This window comes from Triturus cristatus, chromosome 4_1 (genome assembly GCF_964204655.1).
Source record: "Triturus cristatus chromosome 4_1, aTriCri1.1, whole genome shotgun sequence".
Taxonomy (NCBI): Eukaryota; Metazoa; Chordata; class Amphibia; order Caudata; family Salamandridae; genus Triturus; species Triturus cristatus.
This window is the reverse complement of record NC_140585.1, coordinates 1,257,916,629-1,257,934,506: the sequence shown is the minus strand read 5'-3', so window position 1 is coordinate 1,257,934,506 and position 17,878 is coordinate 1,257,916,629. Positions and strand designations below refer to the sequence as shown.

The 17,878-nt window shown below is 46.0% G+C and overlaps 1 long non-coding RNA gene across 1 annotated transcript in view; it reads left to right on the top strand.

Annotated features, from left to right (window-relative positions):
• The window catches only part of LOC146856532 (uncharacterized), a 600,876-nt gene that overhangs the window by 14,939 nt on the left and 568,059 nt on the right, over positions 1-17,878 (top strand). The window contains exon 2 of the long non-coding RNA XR_014981508.1: positions 2,934-3,018. This is a non-coding gene — a long non-coding RNA (uncharacterized LOC146856532). The remainder of the gene's footprint in view (positions 1-2,933; positions 3,019-17,878) is intronic.

Below are 17,878 nucleotides of genomic sequence, written 5' to 3'. Positions count from 1 at the left end.
ACTTTCGTCTTCAAATCCTTGTGCTTCTTCTCTGACCTCTCCTTATCTTCATTTTCCCTGTGTTCATAATACTGTGCCATATTCAAAATAACAGAAGGGGAGGAAGTGGACCAGGTGCTTTCGGAGGCCTGCAATCTGGTCACAATCTCAGGAAGCAAATTAGAAACTAATCTGTTAACAAACAGCTGCACACCACCCTCGACCGACAAATCCTGTCCACTATAATCTAGAAACACCCCCTCAAACCAAGTGAAAAAATCAGACACATTCTCATCTCTTCTGACAGCAAGCCGATAACTTGTCCCAATCGACCTTCCACAGTGTGATAAGGTAATGCATGTACGTAATGATACGTCGGGCAAAGCAAGTATCTCCGCTCTAGTCTTCTCACTTGGCTTCCGCTCCTGATTCCATACATTAATCTGGTCCCATGTACCACCCTATTCCGCAACATGATCCTGTGTGTGTACTCGTCTCCAAATATCCACCGGGACTAGCAAACCAAAGAACATTTCAATATCAGCAAGCATCATCACTATAGAAGAGGCAGCTAAGTCAATTCTTTATAATAAGCTGTCGGATTGTTTCTAGGGTTAGGTAACTGAGTCTTAAGGGACAAACCCTCACTCCTTTTCCATGTTGTATAAACCCACTGTTCTTGGAAACCGGCCGGTACCCTGGGTCTAGTAACGTTATCATGCTGATCCCTTAGCTCTGGTATTTTCGGGATGATAGTTAGGATGAACTTCCCGCATCGGAAACTGGGATACCGGGGAGGGACTCTTCTTAAGCAGCCTACCCCGATAAGCACACAACGTCGCAACATTACCAAAAACGTGAACAGGCACCTTACCATTAACATATACATGATCCTTAATATCAGATATAATCTGCGGTGCAGCATCATGGAAACACTGCTCCCAGAGCCCGATCAAAGTAGCGGACATGTGCTTAAGAGCATGCTGTTGTACAAAAGGCTCATAATCTTTCATCACACTCAACACATCTTCCACACTGTAAATAGGGTTACGGGCCCACTGCGCAAATGTAAATGTAAATGTCAAGGTACTTATAGAGCGCACTGTCACCAGACGGCCACCTTGCGGTGTCGCCTTTGCGGTTTCCTGGCGCTGATACTCATACCGCTGTGGAACCCCTCCTGGCTTTCCCTGTGAAGTGTCCACTCCTGGGCACCCCCAGAGTGAAGCCAGGCATCCTTAGCGCTGTTGGGGCCGGTGTGGAGGCTAAGCAAGCTATTGCCCAGAGTTGCAGCGTGGGGCCCGTGATTAGAATAGGCACCTAGGCGAGAATAGACAGGTCCGAGGAAATTGAGCCCGAGACCCGCCGAGGCGGGAATCGAACCCTGGTCCCTGGCCAGAACTCTGCTTCAAGGTCTGCCGCTCTAACCATTGAGCCACACTCCTCCACGCCACACTCCTCCTGCGCAGCGATCTGTTTCTCTGCATCTCCCATATCAGATCGGACTAACGTCCGCCCCATACTTCCCTTAAATTTCATCCAATCTCTATCCTCAGGGCCGCATACCGGTGTCCCACTACTCAGTTACATCGGGGAATGGAGGAACAAAGTGGGGGTAGCAACAGATGGAGCAGGCATTAGCGTCACTGTCGGCAGCTTTGTGGGTGTAAGAGCTAGTGAAAGTACTCTTGCCTTGCCACACCTATTGCTTCGGCGTCTCTAACAGTCACAGCTGCCACAGACAGCGAGGACGAAGAAAGGATAGGATCAACAGCAACAGAAGCAGAAATAGCAGAGACAGAAGAACTGGGTAGCTGAGCCTGTGAGGGATGAGCGGGATATATTCTCTGCGGGGCGTATGGAGGCGGGGGTCTAGTATCTAGCAATTCTTCCACAAAAGTATCATTTTCTTTTCGGGCTACATAATGTTTATCAATATTCAATCGAAGCCTCCTATCCTCATGTTCCTTCCCTATCTCTTGGTTCTCTCTATCGTGTGCTACAGCTTTCTGAATCACTGTTTGCATTCTCATCTTTCGCGCCTCTTTCTCTGCTTTCATTTGACTTTGTTTAGCCTTCTTTTGCTACGTTCGGAGAGAATCAAACATAGACTGTCTATTTCTTTTCCCAAACAACTTATCCTGTAAAAACCCAATTTTCTGTTCATCATAGGTGCCCATCAACGGCCACTGCAACGTGGCATTGTCCCTCGTGTATTTGTGGTATAGTGTACTAAATATAATAATTTGCGACTCGCAAAATAGTGTATTGCGACTGTCTATTAGGAAGGGGTGTTCCTTTCCTAATAGCGACCGCAGAGCCATGTATTAATGTTTTGCGACCGCAATTGCGGTCACAAAACACTTGCAAATTACCACCCACTTCAAGAATGAAGTCGCAAATGGGAAGGGGTCCCCAGGGGACCCCTTCCCCTTTGTGACTGGCTCCAAAAATATTTTTTAAGGGCAGGCAGTGATCACAGGGACCTCTGCCTCTCGCTTTCCTTTAAGGAAAACGGGCTGCATTTAAAAAAAACCGCTGCTTTATTTAAAAGCAATCCCAGATATGGTTGTCTGCTGAGCTCAGCAAGCCACCATCCGTGGGAGGGCCTGCCATTCCCAATGGGCTCGCAAATTTCGAGATGCTCAATAATATTCATGAGCCTCGCAATTTGCGACCCCATTGGGTATCGCAAACAGTGTTTAACACACTGTTGTACATGCAAAATAGCACCTTGCAAATTGCAGGTCGCAAAAGATTTGAAATTTGTGAGTCGCTATTTTGCACGTCGGACATCTGGCCCCTGTTTCCTTACAGCTCTTAACTGTTTTTAAGATCCTGCTTTTAACTGGCTGTATGGTACATCTGTTGCACCGACAGACTAATAGGTATACTATGTGATTGGAATTTCACGTAACACAGTTGTTAACACATCTACCATTCCGATTGTACAGGACCCCTTCATATGATTCGGGATTATTGTTTCTGCAAGCCTCGCATTAGGAACCGATAAAGAAACGCTTCTTCTGTCCCAATCAGGTATGTTCAGTTTTATTGGCCAGGCAACTATGTACTAGGTGATACCTGAGGGAGGATGATTTTCTGAAAGTGATCTGTCAAAAAACATTGTGTCCTCTACATGATAGCATTACTTTTCAGGATACTCTATTTTTTTAAAGCTGTGTCATTCATGGTGCTTCTGTACTGTCTGGTGTGATGAAGCTTATCATATCATTTTGTGTGTTCCATACCTTTTAAAAAAAATGTCTTACTAGATCTTCTTGTTTTATGTTTGATACCTTGTCTTCTGCTTTTCTTATGACATATTCAGGGTAACATCTTTGTCTAAATTTATCATCATATTCTCTTTGGTTTGTACAGTCTATTGTTGCTCTGCAATGTCTCCTGGCTCTGAGTAATTTCCCGTAGGAGATAGTCCATTTTAGATTATTAGAATGGCTACTGGTACAAAGGAGGATGTTTCCCAGTCAATCTTATATGTTGTTCATTTCCTCAACTGTAGGAAACCTTGACAAAGATTTGACAAAAACCCCGAATTGCATCCTACCCCATAGTTCCCACCAGGAGACCCAGTCAAATGCCTTTTCTGAATCTAATAGAATCGTGCACATGTTGTTGAGACTTATTTAAGGGGTATCAAAAAGAATCTGTGTGCAACATCCAGGCATAACATGTGCTACTGAGGAGAGACAAGGCTTGCAATAACTTTAACAAAGTGTATGGCAAAAACCTTGGAGTGTGTCTTCCCATCAGAGTTAATCAGAAAATATGATAATATGAACGTTTTTCATACTTGGCCTGTCATCTTTCCAAAAATACAACTATGCTTGTACCTTACCATGATTGTGGCACTTTGGCCCCAGCCAATGTTGCTTGTATAACTTCTCATAGTACTGAGGCCAAAGAAGGTGCAAATGTTTTATAAAACTTGTGAGGGAAGCAGTTTATTATGTGTGGTTGTGTGACCTCACCGTGTAAGAAACTTACAAATGCCTCTTGAGTGCAGTCAGGCTTGTTTGTAAAAACCATTCCTCAGCCTGGGTGGCTGTGGCTTTGAGCCGTCAATCTTTAACAAAGGAACAAGTGCAAAGCATTTAGAAGAACCAAACAATTGAATAACAAAGAAACGCAACACAAAGTAAATATAACACACATTTATAAAAACATCTAATTTTAATGAATTTTTAGACACCAACATAAACAAAATCCACGGAGGGTTCCGAAAATATAAATTATCAAGCAGATCGTAAATCTCTGCTTTTCACTCAAATCGCAAACAAACGGCAGTGACTGCGGTTAGCGGTTACTTTGAAAACTTTTATAAAGTTGTGTTTGGATGCACTGCACTGCTTTACATGGGCAGCTACTCTCCGGTACTGAATACCTGCACTTTTTTAATTTGAAAGGGAAAGTACCTGCATTGCTCAGCACTGCTGCAATACATTTCATGGGTGAGTACCAACACTTATCAGGAGCAAACAGCTACTTTAAATAGTGAGTAGCAGCACTTCTATATTTCCAATTAAAGCACTGGTACTCTGGCCGGCTTTGGGCAACCAACTCTAATAGGGAGCAAATCACAATGGTTAAAGGCTTGGCTGGACAGTTACCTTGCTTTCAAAGCATCCACAAGTCCAGTTCCAAGTTGAATGAGCAGACCACCATAGACATCAATGGATTGGTCCTGGTGCAAGGGATATAGGATGCTGAGGATGTAGAAGGAAGCTGTGTATACTGGTCCAGTCTATGGGGGGTCTTCCAAAGAGAAGCCCTCAGTCCACCAATATGGTGGGGTGACTTTGGCTACATAGGTCGATGTCTCTTGAAGTCCAGGTGAAGTTCAGCCAAAAGCCAGTTGTCATTGTTCTACTGGTCTCCAATAATAACAAAACAAGCAGTTCAGTGTAACACAGGCTAGTGTCCGTCTTAAGTGACCAAGCTGCACTCCGATGACTCTCCTTGGTCCAGCACATTTGGGTGCCACTTTGGAGCTTCGAAATTTGGGCTCCCGTGCTGCTCTTCAGCGGTCAGTGGCCATCCAATGATTGCTGCAACTAACTCACCAAAGCAGATTTCTTCCGCTTTTATGTACCTGCAACTCTAACAGAAATTCAGCCAACTGAATCATGGAGTTCTCCTCTTCTGTCTAGGGCTCAAGGACATCTTCCCTCAAGAAGGGCACCACAGGCACATTCCTCTCTGTAATAGCCCAAGGATCAGCAGGTGCAGCCTAGTCTTCAACTAGTGATAACGTCCTTGCTGGTGACCAAACTGCACTCTGACAATTCTCTCGGGTCCAGCAGACTCAGGTGCAACCTTTGAGTGTCAGGAAATGATCTCCAAGGCTGCATATTGGCAGACAGCGGTGGTCAGGCGTTCTTGGCTACCAACTCATCAAGGCAGGCTTCTTCGGCTTTTGTGGCCCTGGAGCTTTAACAGGAATTCACACAATTTACTCTTGAATTTTACTTCTTCTGATTGGGTTCAGGGATGCCTTTCCTCAAGCAGGGCACCACAGCACAATCTTTTCTTTGCTAGCCAAGGTATCGTCAGGTGCAGTCCAGTCTTTGGTGCAGCCACTCTTTGCCACATTCAGGGAACAGCAGGGCAATCTTTCTTCAGTCCACTCTCCAGTGCAGACGTGATCCGAGGTCTAGGTGCCAGGGTGGTCACTTTTATGCCCATAGATTGCCCTTCAGGGAATGCAGTGACTACTAGCCAATGGCCTACCAATTTCCCTCCCGTCTGAGGAAGACTCCCTGCAAAGTGGGGCATCTAACTATCCCAGAGTGAAATATTTTACCCAGTCCTAAGATGGCACATCCCTTCCTTTGCTTTGTGGCGCTTGGTAGCCCACCATAGAAGGGTGGCTACCTGAGGGCTACATGCCCATGGTAAAACTAGTTTGGTAACTGTTTTCCCCTCTCTGTCCCCGAATCCAACCAGACTACCAGAACAAAAGAGAGCAGCCCCTGTTGTGTGTGTCCACTGTTTACCCTTCAGTGGTGGCTTCCCCATTTGAAGTTCGCCTTTTGGGCCCACATGCTGTTTGGCTTCTTTCTAGGGAGAGGTAACACCTCTTCCAATGCCAGGTATCTATTGTGTCTTTTCCTTGGAGTCGTTCACATGTCTCCCAGGAGATCAGGAGGCTGTCTTAAGGCCAGCAGGTGTTAATAGCCTTTAGAAAAATTGGACAACAGAGTGGCAACTTTCAAAAGTTGCCTTTGAACCAAAAGCTACTTTAAATTTGACTCGGGCATCACATCAGTTTTATTGCAACAATTCTTTTGATACCTTTATTTGTCCCATTCAAAAGTTAGTACACCTGAGTTGTCAGTGAATAACCCTGTACTAGCCAATTGGGATACTAGTCTTTCAACAGCAAAACAAAAATTGTGTTTTTACTGTTAGGACATATTAAAACACATGCCTTACTTTCTAATAAATTAGCACCCTGCCTCATCTCATTAGGCCTACCTTAGGGGTGACTTACATACGTTAAAAAGGAAGCTTTGGGTTTAGCCATTACTTTAAATGGTAAAGTCAAGATAGGAGTTTAAAACTGCTCAACCAGTCTGCAGTGGCAGGCTGAGAGACATGCTTTTACTTTGTCACACCTATGATAGCACAATAAGTGCTGCAGTCTGCAAAGGACACTTTTACTTATAGGCCCTGGGTACCCCGGTATCACATGCTAGTGAAATATATGTAAGTTAACCTATGTCAAATAGGCATAAGTCAGTTAAACACACATTTTACGGGTCAGAGCACAGGCACTGAGGTCAAATCCTTGGGGTTATCATGCAAAAAAATGACATCACCTGTGGCCTTACCACTTGGAGGTGCCATCAATGCCTCCCTTACTTCTTTGAAATCCATTAGGTAATTTAAATTGGCATATTTATCGGGAGAAAGTAAACCCATTGGTAATATGCTACAATGTGCCTCTATACAGAGGAGCAAATTGTTTCCAATAACAGATCCTGCTGAAACTGTTCAAATTGTACCATACTCCATGCTGGATCAGCAGCCCATTTTACTTTCTAATTGTTTTTTATCCTCTGCCACCTTTTGCTTTCTAATTTTCTAAGTCAATATCTTCCCTAGGGTCTCAATGTATTCATGCACCTTCAGGTATTGGGTGAGGTAAGCAGCAGCAACTTTCACATATTTCAGAGCAAGAGTGTCTTCTAAATTGTGAGCTGAATGAATATGCCATGCTCAAAGGTATCCTGCAAGTATATGGCTTTAGCATATTCAGCCTCCAAATACAGTATCTGCTATTTTCAACTTGTTGATTCCTCTGCTTCGGGCTTATTCATATATTGGGTGTGCCTGAGTGATGTCCCCCGAATTGATGATTTAAGTGCATTTCAAAACATTGTTATGGTAGAAGGTTCAGTATGTAAATGTAGAAGTTCCTTAGTATTTTGTATCACGTAGTTCTTACAGTCATCGTCCTTCAGCCTCTCCCTCTCAAATGCCTACCTAGGAATACTCTTGGCATTGCCAAAATGTGAATCACAATGCAAAATGGGTTATCGTCCAAAGACCTCTGAGACACAAATATCTATGATAGGATCCTCCCTGACACTAGAAACATATTGTTCTGTGAATGTTGTTTATGGGGCTGAGAGTACAACATGAGCCTAACTCCAAACTGCCTTTCAAACATCAGCTAGGCCCAGAACCTCACTAAATCTAAAAAGAACCCTACAAACATTCCACAAACACTAATAACAATTTGTCCATCCCATGTTGATAACACAAGAGCAGTTCCAGTAAATATAGTTGTAATTACACAACGATCCATGGTGATGGTTCCCAGCCACTTTCGGGGTTCTCATTGGAGGTTTCCCCACTTTAAGGGCAGAACCGAACAGTGCTCCTTCGTCAAGTTAAGTACACGGGGAGGGGAACTAGCCTGCAGGAATGCAGGAGACCTCGCTCCCACCTTTTAAACCCAGCTGCCCGCGATCGCGCAATTCTGCTGCAGGAGCTCAATACCTTTCATGGGCGTCCCAGCAGAGGGTCACGCCAGAAGAGAACTCCTCTGGATTTGAGCAGGGTTTGGCGGTTTTTGGTTTCTAACACTGGCTTTTGCTTCTCTTGAGTGGAGCTCGCAGTCTCCCCTGGGGAGGTGGGGTTGAAGGGGGGGGCCTTAGGCTCATGCCAGGAACAATACAGTGATAATTTTGACCAGAGTCTCCCCCGTTGCCCAAGCAATGCCTCTGGCCATAATGCAGCTTGCCCACCTCGCTGGAGCAAGGTGGACTTGGCACGCACTGCCAATGCGGTGCAGGCCCCTTGCTCAGGTATAGTCAGTCCCAAAAGGCGAGTGCTGTTACTGCGTCGTCCAGGAATGCCGCGCTGCTCTGGGGATTGATAGAGTGCATGGCATGCACTGATTAGAAGAACTTCACACAAATTGTCCGCCCGTCAGGTTTGGGGCAGGATAAAGTGCTTCACGCGCTGTGCTTGAAGGCAAAACAGCAGTCAATTACAACTCCTCCTTAACACACCATCCTGCTGAACTCACAGGTGGCAGAATCCCACAGCAGACGGGTTTGTGGTGCCATTTAGATGGCCCTGAGATTGAAGAAATGGGGGCAAGCCAACAAACCATTGGAGGACCCTCAGAGCACAAGCAGGGAGCGGGCAGCAGGCCTTGGACTTTAAGGTAGATTTGTAAAGTGATAGTCCCTCCTGAAGCCCAACATTCCGCAGACCAGCACAAAAAGCAGTTAATTCAATGGTGGTTTCACCTGGCAGCACAGCAGTCCTCTGGAAATCTGCGGATTGTAGAGCCAGCAGCATCTGGTTGCAAGTCCCACACAGTGTCTAAAAACATGGAGTCAGAGTCCCAGTACTTATACTCAAAAATGTCTTTGATGAAGGAGTGACTTCAAAGGAACCCTTACAAGGGTGCACCAATCTCTTTCAACCCAGCCCTGGCTCCAGACGATCAGTGGGGAGTAAATCAGCCCTTTGTGTGAGGGTAGGACACAGCCAATACAAGTGTAAAGTGTGAACGACCTCTCTCTCTCCCAGCCCAGGAAGATTATCCGTATGCAGATGAATGCAGCTGATTACCATGTCACACCCAGCCCTTCCATTGTGGTGGCTCTCTGGAAGGTATGAGCTAAGTGTAGCTGTCACCAAGGTCAGATGTGTATTGGAGGCAGGCTACCAAGCACAAAGATTAATAAGCACAGAGAAATGCCCACTTTCTAAACAGTGGCATTTCTAAAATAGTAATGTAAAATCCAACTACACCAGTAAGTAGGATTTATCACCACTATTCTAAACATCCCAAACATGGAAACGCCACTCCTTTCTGATCAGGAATTACCACTTAAAAAAATATATAAGGGAATTCCTAATGCTAGCCTATGAGAGGATTTGGCCTTACAGCAATGAAAATAAAAATAGGCTGTTTGTCACTACCAGGACCTGCCCCACATAAAGGCACATGTCCTATCTTTTACTTAAACAGACCCTGCCCATAGGGCTACCTAGGGCCTACCTTATGGTTGACCTATGTGTAGGAAAAGGGAAGGCTAAGGCTTCACAAGTAGTGTTCAATGGCAAGATGAAGTGGCAGTAAACTGCGCACCCAGGCCCTGCGGGGGTAGGCCTGAGACAGGTTTGAAAGACTATTACATTAGGTGGCACAAGCAGTGCTCCAGGCCCATTAGTAGCATTTAATTTACAGGCTCCGGGTATATAGTATACCATTGTACAAGGGACTTACAAGTAAATCAAATATGCCAAACAGGTGTAAAGGAATCGTACCTTGTTTAGGGGAGAGAGCACATGCACTTTAGCACTGATTAGCAGTGGTAAAGTGGCCAGAGTCCTAAATACAACAAATAGAAGGTCAGAATCATAGGCAGATGAAGGCAAACAGTTTGGGGATAACCCTGCTCAAAGGTCCAGGCCCAACAGTATTCCTCCAGTTAGAAGATAGATATTCCCTTCAGACTTTGAGAAGTACAGACCTCTCTGTTTGCCTTATTCTCACATGTGTGAAGATTTATGCTAAACACTTATTTCTTGTTCTTAGGGCTTCTGCTGAAGTCTGATTATGATGACACCTTCTATGATCTCGAAATAGAGTTATAAATATCTCTGAAGTCAATTCATGTTTAGGAGAGAGAGGGGACGTTTCTTTATGGATCACCTGTTCCCTTTAATTTGTTTCTTTATTATTGTGGCTATCACTGTTCTGGATTTCATTTTATTATGACCGAATCTACTGAGATATTTCAGCTTGCCTGCTGTATTACTGTATCTTTTATACTTATTTTTGGCATGCTTATATACTGGATTGATTGGTAATCGAAAATAAAATCCCTTTAACCATATTCAACAATTCCTGATCCTTATTGTCAACATTGGCTTCACATTCTAGAAATGTATAATTGATGTCTTCTCCCTTAAAGTGTTTCATGTCAACCAACAAAGGTCCATGCGACCAATTGGGAAAAACATTTTGACGACTTTACTAAGAGATTGGGTTGTAAGTACTGTAGAAACTCCAAAATGTACATGGACTCATAAAGAAACTCCATCACAACACCTGAATAAAATAGGTCCTGCAGCCTGGGGTCTCGAGCTCGGAACCCCTACTGCTTTCCAATGAGGCTTTGACAGATTTTCTTCTGGAAACATGGTCCAAACCCAGCACAGGGGCTCCTGTGAATAGGATGATCACCCGCCGCCACCGCCCGCACCGGGGGACCCACTTTTCCTCACTAACCACCCCACTGCCCGAACCTTGGTTGTCCAAGCTTCCACATTCCGAGTCGCATTCCCTTCCGCACCGCCGGGCAGGGCATCCAAGAGGCTGGAAATCTTTGGGAAGAAAATTCTCTCGTCCACCAACCTAGCACTGCGGTCAGAGAACACCATGTGCCTCTTGGGCCGTTATTCCTATTGTCTATGGGATACGGTAACGCCGGTGCTGACCAGAGTCTCGGAGGAGGACTGGGCTCTACTCTCCCAAGCTATATCATATGGGAGAGACGCAGCTACGTGCGCCATCAGATGTGGCTTGGACATGACGGACTTGCTAGGTAGAGCGATTTCCACGCCTGGCTGAGAACATCTGGTTTTTCGGGGGATGTCCAAGCCAACCTCATGGATGTGCCCTTTGATGGCTCCTGTCTCTTCGGAGACAAGCCGGATGCTGCCCTTGAGTGCTTCAGGGACTCGCGGGCCACGGCAAATCTTTGGTCCTCACTACTGCCCCCAGGGCTTCATCCAATTTTTACTCCTTTTATGGCTATGGATGGGGCTACCAGCCGCACCCACCCTATGCCAGCCAGAGGACCCTGCAAGTTCAGCAACCTGTGCGGGGCGGCAGACGCGGCTCACATCAACCTTGTGGGTCAGGAAACCAGAAGTTGGGCCAAGCCACCATCTCCTCTTCAACAGCAAAACCCTCCTAGCCCGATCCCCCAGGACCACTCTAGGTCAGTTGGTGTCAGAATACGCCATCACTTCCACCACTGCCAAAACATCACATCGGACAGGTGGGTGCTGCAAATAGTCTGGAGGGGCTACTCCCTCCCCTTTGAGACTACTCCTCCCTCTATGCCCCCAGAATAAGATCGGCTGACGGAGGATCACTTTGTTGTGCTCCGCAAGGAAGTCAATGCTCTCTTGTCAAAGGAGCCATAGAGAGGGTTCCCGGGCCCGAAGTAGGCAGTGGTTTCTATTCCCGCTACTTTCTGATCCCCAAAAAGGACAGAGGCCTTCGTCCTATCCTAGATCTCAGAACCCTCAATTTATTACTCAAAAAAGAGAAATTCAAGATGCTCACCCTTGCTCAGGTCCTGTCTGCCCTGGACCCAGGAGACTGGATGGCAGTGCTGTATTTGCAGGATGCCTACTTCCATATTCCCATCCTGCCTGCCCATCGTCACTACGTGCAGTTCACGGTGGGCCACAAGCACTTTCAGTTCATGGTGCTCTCCTTTGTCCTCACCAGTGCTCCTCGGGTATTCACAAAGGTGATGGCGGTGGTCGCAGCTCATCTGCAGAGATCTGGGGTTCCAGTCTTTCCCTATCTCAACGACTGGTTGTTGAAGGTGGGCTCGTCCCAGGCAGTCGTCTCCCACCTCCAGACGACGGCGAACCTCTTGCATTTGCTAGGGTTCACTATCAGTGTGCCGAAGTCACACCAGACTCCCTCTCAGTCGCTTCCTTTAATTGGGGCGGTTCTAGACACTGTGTAGTTTCGGGCCTATCCTCGTAAATGGCGAGTCCAGGATATTCAGGCTATGATACTGATGTTTCAGGCTCTATCCTGGATTTCGGTGAGACTGACTCTAAGGCTGTTGGGCCTCATGACATCCTGCGAGTGACCCATTCATGGTGGCACATGCGGGCTCTGCAGTGGGACCTGAAGTTTCAATGGGCACAGCATTGAAGGAAATGACCCGATTAGGGCCACCTGGGTCACTCACGACCACCTCTCAGCCTTCCATACAAATGAAGAGTCAGTCAGACATTAGAGAATACAAACCAAATATACGTTTATACAGATACACTCGAGTGGAGCCCCTTCTGCCCAGTCGCTTAGGGATGCTGCAGAGAGGACTGACATCCGCAAACATGGTGATACATTATGTACGATTCAGAACCCCAGAAGACACACCCAGACTGGAAATTTCCAGATGGAGGCAACTACACAAAGAAGGAACAGCAGGATACGTTTTGATCCTGAGACCGGGAACACACTATCTCTAAACCAAGGTTGTTCTTCCTGCCCCTTCGCTGGACTAGTGGGAGTAGGCCTCTATCTAGTGGGAAAGGTATGCGCTAATAAGAATAGTGTATTTATTAGTACAACATGGCCCAACCTTGGAGAAACAAAAGCTAACACAGCTGCTTTCAGCAGAGACATAGAGAGAGATTAGTTTCGATCATAGCTCAAGATGGCGGCCAAACATAAAATGGTGCCGACAATGCTAAACTAAGACGTACAATGCAAAAGCAGCACAGCTAAGACATTTTTATTCTAACAGACCCTCCTTTTAGCATTCGCTAACTACTTTTATGTTACTATCAAAAAAGTACAATATTGTGCAGGAACAAAAAACAACACTGTAAGAAATTGTTCATATAGTCAATACTCAAAGATGCCTTCGTCAATCTGCATCATATTTTCAATATCTTGTTGGAGCATAATCGCAATGTTAGTATCATGGACTGAAATTTTCTGTTTGGGGGTGAGAACGCTGACACAATAAGTGCAACAAGCTGGGAGACAGTGTATACAGAGGCAACATCTAAAAATACACTTGCAACCACAATCAAAAAGATGAGGATCTTCCAACCCCATGTTGCTAGCATATTCCAGAACCATCCTGATAGGGTCCAGGTACCTGTCTCTTGGTGTATATCAGACGAAAGCCTTTGCAATTTCTGTATAGCTGCGTATACATTAGCGACGTGGTCAGGTATGTAAACGCAACAGCTGCTGCCAATGATTCAACAAGCCCCTCCCCGATCAGCAAGGATGTCGTCTAACACCATCCTGTTGGGTGACTAATCTCGTAGCCTGGAGCTCAGCAGTGACATTTGTCATTAACCCAGCAGTTGTATTTATAACCCCCTCCACTACTCTTGTTAATCGACAAATTTGAAATCTATTATCCATGGGGCCCCAAAAAGGTAGGAGGCCCTTTATGGCATCCTCAAACTGTTGTGCAGAGGTAGCTGTCTGATCTATATCCTCCGTGTCAACAACCCTTCTAACTCGGGGCAAGTATGTACTCCTACGCTGTAGCTGATGATCGTTATGATAATTGGGCGAGGCAACATACACAGGGGGAAGGAGGAAAGAGAGGTAACATCTGCCTGACCATCCCCTTGCAAGCCAGACATGAGCTTGGGATCCACAGACAAAATAGACATTAGGGGGTAGGATCAAAGGTGGACTATTAATCGTTCTCAGTCTGTAGGTGAAATTGCATCTACTCTCCCCCACTTTTACCTCCCCAGTCCCCTGGACACAGAAACTAGCTGTTATGTTGACCAGGGACACCGACATCGGTTTGTTATTAGTAATATTGCAAGCTTGGAAATATTGGAAATGCTCAAAGGTGTTGAACCTTTGGAAATTTGCCATTTCCATTTGAAGCCATGTTTCGTTCTTCACTGGTTCATACAAGAATTTGGGGACAATGTACCAAAGATCTCTTGTCCTGTCAGCCCTAGGGGAATGAAAACCATGATGAAAACGTATATATTCTACCACAGTGCGAGAATCAGCAGGTGTTATAACCAGAGTAGAGCGTTGGAAATGATAGTGCACCATTAAGAACAATTCAAACCAACCTTCACAACTACCAATATATGAAAATGGCAGGAACAACAGATTGTTGCTCTTATGGGTGACTGAAGGGAGCAACCCGCAAACCCAGCAACTAGTTGTATTGGACACATTATTAACTTGATGCAACATTTGTATAAATACATTGTCCGTGTAAGACGATCTAGGCGCTGCTTTGTGTGGAGCCAGTGACAAAAACATGCTCAGGGGGAGTGGGCGTTGTACCAACCAAGGAATGTGCAGGATATCTTTCCACTAGAAACCAGGATATTCCAAGTATTATCATCAGCGCAATCACAACAATTAATATGAAAACTATTTTACTCTTTGTTGACCAACCCCGCGCTGAACGCGGTGCTGCAAATGGATGTTTCTCCTCCTCAGTAGGTCTACCAAATGGATGCATTATGAAGCAAGAAGAGGGAATACAATAAAACTAATAGCAAAGGCAAGTGTTCCCAGTGCCCGTCAGAGCCTCAAGGGTGTAGGCTCCTATTGTTCATCAACGTTGGCGCTCTTGAGCACCTGCGGTGGAGCTTGCTCAGTCCTAAGCTCACGATGAATACCACATTCCACAGGATAATGTACCCCTCTCCTAGGGGGCACGCTTGATTTATCCTGTCCAATGTCAGAATAGTGCACCAATCTCACAATACCCTAAACCAACACCATTGGTACTATAGCAAAGTACACCCTAACTTGCACAGTCCATCCCTAACTAATCTGACTTCTCCTTTGGTACACTATTCCTCAGCTGGGGTGCGCAAATTGTACCTTGTAACTCCAGGCACAGAGGGGTCAACAAACAACTGTTCCTTATTGGCCCGAATTTCCGGAGGGACCGCTGCCTTCAGCACGTTCTCATTCGTTGCATCCATTTGGATCCACGTTAATTTTCCTTTGCTGAAGGGGATGAATCATGGCACCTTTTCACACTCAGTATCCCCAATTCCATCAGCGACTCACTGATCATAGGGTAAATGTAGGGGACCTGTTTGGCAGTGAGTGCCATGAATCCAGTTCTTTCGGCCGGCGACCTTCACGGCGGTGCAAGCTGCCAGAAGGACCTGTTCAGGTCCCTTCCAGCGAGGCTCCAAGCTCTTCTTCCGCCGAAAAGTGCGCACCAACACCCAATCGCCAGGCTGAATGTTGTGTCCGGGCCCCTCGGGTATATCTGGGCGAGTGTCCCGGATCTGTTGGTGAATAGAAAGGACATTTTCAGTTAACTGACACAGATAATCTGTCAATAATGGGTATTCAATATCAGAGAATTTACAAGGGCGTGGGACGCCCCAGACATTTGCCGGGCATCCAAACACGACCTCGTAAAGTGACAATCCTGTCCTAGAATGTGCTGTTGTTCTTGTCGACAAAAGAGCTAATGGTAAACATTTGGCCACTGAAACCCTGTTGTCTCCTGAATCTTTGCCAATTTCAGATTGATAGTACCATTGTACTTCTCAACCAAACCTACTGACTGGGGATGATTTGCAGCATGAAACTTCTGCTTTATGTGTGAACCGTCACAAACTAATTGGATAACCTTGGCATTGAAATGACTTCTGTTATCACTCCAGATCAAGCGGGGCAAGCCGAAACGAGGGAAGAACTCCTTCAGGAGTACCTTTGCAGTCGTTATGGCTGTATCGTCTTTGGTGGTGTAGGCCTCTACCCATTTAATGAACGCACAAACAACCACCAGCATGCACTTCACATTGTTGACCCTGTCTAGTTCAATATAGTCCAACTGAAGGACTTCAAAAGGGAAAATGGGTGGTACAAAATTATTGGGTGGCGTAGGATTGTGCATCATGCACACCATGCAATACTTCACTAAATGTGCAGCAGTTCTGGGGATGTTGGTATTCTGCCACACAGGGTCTAACAACTTGCAAATACCCTTAGCACTGATACAGGCTGGGCCATGGGCCATTGTGCCTACAGGAAGAACATATGCATCTGGCAACATTCATCTTTGCTTCCCTGACTTGTCAATCCAACATCCCTCATCATTCAATTGTGCTGTACTTTATTGCCACACTGCTAACTCCTCCACGGTGGCCTCACTCTGAATCTCCTTCACATTCTCACGTGTATCCTCGAACATTGTGACCTCGGGCACCCACCTAGCGGGACCTGCTACAAACATTCTTTTCATCTTAGTTCGGGCTGTTTCCTTAGCTGCCTAATCTGCAGAAACGTTCCCTTTACCTACATCGTCAGTGACTTTCCTATGGGCGCTACACTTCACTATTGTCAATTTCTTAGGGAGTGTCAAAGCGGACAGAAGCCTACATATAAGTGACCATGCTGAATATTGGTCCCATGGTAAGTAAGGAACCCTCTCTCTACCCAGAGTTGTCCAAAATTATGGGCGACTCCAAAGGCATACCTGCTGTCAGTATAAATATTAACAACCAATCCCACACCCAATTCACAGGCTCGTATTAGGGCAATGAGCTCCGCCGCCTGGGCCGACTGATAGGGAACTCGTGGTGTCTCGACTACCGTACATCTGCATGATCATCAGAGGAACCCGAAGGCGTCCTTTTGAGGATGGGAAGAATGGGGCTATTACAAACATTAGCAGTCGTCTCCTCAACCACTCTTTTCTCAATCAAGTCCTGCACAATTTGCAATAAGGCTCGCCCACCTGCCTGCAGTATTTTATACTGGGGATGCAAGGTAAAATAGCATTGTCTTTAACTCTGATCGAAACTGGCGGTATTTGCAACAATCCCACATCTGTGTCGCCTGTCGCACAAAGAGTTGGCGGCACGTCTTTAAACTCTACAGGGAGAGGTGCATCTTTGGACAGACACTGCGTAGCACGCACTACATCCGGACCCATTGTCATGTAAACACCTACCGGAGAGCAAGAAATGGTGGCATGCAATTTCTTCAACAAGTCCTAACCCATCAAGTTTTATCCACCATTAGACGTCAACAAGAATTGCGAATCCACAGTGAAAGGACCAATAGTCAATGCAAGGGGTTTTGAAATGGGGCTCACTACCGGTACACCAGAAAAACCTACCGAAACATTATTGTTGCCAGACAGAACCACAGCCAGGGACCAAGGAAAGAGAAATAGAACTGTTTGTTGCACCTGTATCCATCAAAACCTCTTCAGCTGAGCCATGCACGTCCGCACTAACGTACGGACCACATTGATCTACAGGTATTGAAACTGGGCCCCAACTCTGTCCCTGGCTGTCCTAGCTGTAAGACATCCCTGTCACTTCATCCGTATCATAATCATCATGATAATACTGTCCTCCCCGGGGTACGTCGAAATAATTCTGGTCAGAAGGACCCTGTGGGCCTCAGCATTCTGAGCCCTGTCCTGGCCACCACCAGCTCAACGACCTCGTCCACGAGAACCTCGTCCCCTCGGGACCGCTAGCTTCTGCAGAAGCACCGGACACTCGCTACACCAGTGTCCCTCCTCTTTACAATACGCAGACTGATTTGGCCCTAAAGGCGTAGTATTTGTTGGCCTGCTCATGCATGGAAGCTATCGGGCCAAACCAC